The sequence below is a fragment of the Cebus imitator genome, unplaced genomic scaffold, assembly GCF_001604975.1.
Source record: "Cebus imitator isolate Cc_AM_T3 unplaced genomic scaffold, Cebus_imitator-1.0 Scaffold731, whole genome shotgun sequence".
Lineage (NCBI taxonomy): Eukaryota > Metazoa > Chordata > Mammalia > Primates > Cebidae > Cebus > Cebus imitator.
In genome coordinates, this window is record NW_016108046.1 from 533,456 (window position 1) to 537,526 (window position 4,071).

At 39.8% G+C, this 4,071-nt stretch overlaps 1 non-coding gene across 1 annotated transcript; it reads left to right on the forward strand.

Annotated features, from left to right (window-relative positions):
* The first annotated feature begins 2,552 nt into the window (after positions 1 to 2,552).
* LOC119469598 lies at positions 2,553 to 2,655 on the forward strand. Its single transcript, XR_005198436.1, has one exon. It is a non-coding gene; the product is annotated as a U6 spliceosomal RNA (small nuclear RNA).
* Positions 2,656 to 4,071: the final 1,416 nt, after the last annotated feature.

Genomic DNA, 4,071 nt, shown 5'->3' on the forward strand with positions numbered 1-4,071 from the left:
AATACTTTAAAACCATGAAATAAACTAGGTAAAATTAAGGCGACACAAATAAAATACAATGTCCTTGCTCTGAATAATGAACTTAAGAAATATCTGAGTCTGGCAAAATACTAGATACGAGGAGTCAGTGCCAAGGGCAACCAAGGTGATGCTCTTTCCCATTAGTGGGGTAAACTCTGAAGCCTCCAGAGAGCTGAATCAGGACCCATGTCTTTCTTCTTTGCTCAAACATAAATTTCTAACATGGCGGGCATGTCACCAAATGATAATACTTAAATAAAGCAAGTTCACCTGTTTTGTTAAAAAAAAAAAGAAACAATCTAGTACATCCACGAATAGGAAACCACACACACCTGAACACATCGATGATGAAATAAGAATATTTAATGTCAAGGAATGATATGTACACTCGAGGTTCGATGTTTTCAAAACATATCCAGCACTTATGGCTGCCTGTGTAGAGTAAAAAAGATAGAAAGGTATAACAGAGAATAATTTTTACAACTTATACAGTTTAATGCAATTGAGAAAGGTTTCTATAAAAATTGTTAAAATATTTTAGAGGGCAAATGCTTACTTTGCATAGCAATGCTTCAGTTACCTGGAATGCCCTCTCTACTTTCTTCCAAGCAAATTTTATGAAGTACTAAGCTCAGTGGCTCTGCTGCAAGTGCCAACAAGGTGAACAACGCAGTTCTTCCTCTCATGGAACTTGCATTCTGGTGGAATTTATTTTTGCAACATACTTGCTGACAATATCAAATGAATAATCCATTAGCATTGAAAAGTAGTTTCACACTCTCCAGTCTGGTCCTCATTTTGATATGTCTTCCCATGAGATGGATGCAAACTCATAGCAATAACTATGCCTATACATACAGCCACATGCCACATGACGTTCAGTCAATGATGGACCACATATATGGCGGTGGCTCCACAATATCGTGTTTTTGCTATGCCTTTTCTATGTTTAGATACATAAATGTTTACCAATGTGTTACAAATGCCTACAGTAGTCAGTAAAGTCACATGTTGGGGGAAGCAGCAATGGAGGAAGGGTTTACAGTGTGCCTACATAAACTGGTTATAAGTAATGTATAAAAGAAATCAGGAACAGTAAACTGTGGAAAACCTTAGGAGACCTCTGGGGAGGAAGGCCTCTCTATTGCCAGCACGTTCCCAAGTACAGAGTGACCTAAGCTCTGATGTTTTAAACATAGTGCCCAAGGACATAACACCCCCTTGAAGCACTGGAATGTAACCAGCTGCATTATCTATGGATAAGCATATGCTTTTAGCTCTTGAGAAACTCACATAAACTGCCACTGCTATCAATCTTACATTTGGCGCACAGCCTCCCTTTCACTGATTCACCCTGCCATCTGCTCTATAGATTGTATTCAATAAATATTGTGGAAACCAGAGCTTGGGGCCTTTGCAGCCTCCTGTTCACTCTGGCCCTCTGGTCCCACTTTATGCATACTTAACCTGTCTTTTTCTCATTTCTTTTTTGCCACTGAAATTGGGGTATCCATGGGTGGTATGTGGGGGCTGGTACCCTACTGTTACATGCTGTCCAGGCTTGTAGCCTAGGAGCAATAGGCCATACCATAGAGCCCAGGTGCACAGTAGGCTGTACCGTCTAGGTTTGTGTGTCACTCTATGATGCTTACACAGTGACAAAATTGCCTAATGATACATTTCTCAGAATGTATCCCCATCCTTAACTGATGCATGACTGTATTTTACTAACCTGGCCATCTAGGACTGTCACCAATAAAAATTCTACATGGGAAATGCTATTTATTGTTTCTTTCAGATAGTAGAGATTCCTTAACTTTAGTTTTAAATAATCTTGATATACAAACTTATTTCTCTTGTTCTCCAAATATGATAAACCAAGATTTTTAATATTAGCAGGTAAGACTTCCACCTACATATATTGTCTTGCACCTACATATATCCGCAACTGTGCTTAAATATTCTTTTATTTCCCCATTGCTAAAGGATTTCATTCTTCTGGCTAAAATATAAAACTATACAATTATAAATACTTATTTGCAATGCTTCTCTTTGAACAAATTTGCTTGTTGTATAAGACACTTGCTGATCACCTTGTAAACTACTTAACTGTAAAACATGGTATGACTTAGAGTGCCTTGTATATTTTAGTTGTAGTTTTACATTTCAAAATGTATCAATTATGCTATATAACAAATTAGTTTTAAATTATTTTATAATTTTGATGGGCTATTTGTCTGTCCCCAGGCCTATCAGCATACTAGATGATGAAATTCATAATAGCTCTTGAGGAATAGAGGAACATTTACACCCAGAGTTGCTCAGAAAGTTCTGGGCATGTTCCAGCTGTCACTTCCCAGGTGGAATCAGCCCTGACGGGATCCTCACATCCTCTTCCCTTCTTATGAGACACGACACTGAGCACCTGCCCACTGACAGGTTTAGGCTTTTAGAAAATCTCTCAGACTAGGCCAGCTTCTGACAATCCTGCCAACCCTCTTTGGCCCATATGATGCTGTAAAGGCAATGTGGTACTCATCTCAGTAGCGCACATACTAAAACTGGAACCACACAGAGGTCAGCATAGACCCGTGCACAGATGACACACAAATTCATGAAGTGTTCCACATATGTATATGTATATTTTTTGAAACAGGGTCTTGCCTTGCTACCCAGGCTGGAGTGCAGCATGCTATCATGGCTCATTACAGCCTCCACCTCCCAAGCTCAAGTGATCCTCCTACCTCAGCCTCCCAAGCAGCTGGAAATTCAGGTGCACAGCACCACACCTGGCGAATTTTTGCATTTTTTGTAGAGATGAAGTTTCACTATGTTGCCTAAGCTGGTCTCAAGTTTCTGGGTTCAAGTGATCCTCCTGCCTTGGTGTCCCAAAGTGCTGAGAATACAGGAGTGAGTCACTGTACCCAGCTGTGTTCCATATTTCTACATACACCTGCACACATGGAGTATATGTTGGGGAAGGTAAAGCTGGGAAAATGTGAATAAAATCAGTGGGCTGTATTGATGTCCATATCCTGATTGTGGTACATGTGAAATGTTACCACTGAGAGAAATTGGGCAAAGTATACAATGTATGTGACTCTATGATTACATCATATAGGATTTGATTGCACATAACTATATCAACATATAATCATAAAATACATACATAACCTATATAATAGTATGATTACATCAATATAATGTTCAATTTTAAAAAGAGTAATGTAGCTAGGCAGGTATAATGCATGAGCATAATACAGGAAGCCTACCTCACCGATACATAAAATTTCCTTGGTCTCTGCACCTGAGACAACAATCTCCTGGTCTAAAGCTTTAAAAAACTACTTCTTATTACCTCATCACTATACTAATGTGCAAAACATATGAAATAAGATAGGAAATGTCCACGAGGGCCAGTGATCAAAGGAAATAACAGACAAAAAACCCCAAAAAACAAAAAACACACCCTTCTCTAAAATTTTACATGAGAGCTGAGGGTTCAAGTGAATATTTCTTTCCCTTCTGGAAGATGCCTCATGAAGGTGGTAGAATAAATAATTATCCACAAAGAATTGTCAGGCATTCATCCCTAGTGAAAACTACTAAGCCACAACTAACAAAAAAAATATTTTAATGATATTTTTATAGTACAAATAATTAAACTGAGGCAGACAGTGGGAAGTAGGAGAATCTACACAACCACAGCTATAGCACTTTAAATCTTGACAGCCCCAGGTGCTGAGAATGCTCCCGGGTCCCAGCAGCCCAGGCTTCTCTGTTCCTCCTCTCACAGGCACAGCCTGGGTAAAGACATATCTTGGGCTCTTGCCCCGACTTGTCATTCACAAGCATTCCAACTGTGATGTTTGAAACCGTCTACCTCTGGTGATCCAGGGACAGTCCCTCCAGTCCAAAGGCTCACTGCAGTTGCCCCTCAGCCCCCTTCAAACTGGACTTCTGGTTTCTTCTTTCCTTCTGCCCCTGAATTCGGAAGAGCTTCTTCCTGAGGTCCTTCTGCCGCTTCAGCTTCTCCTCTTCCTCCTTCTG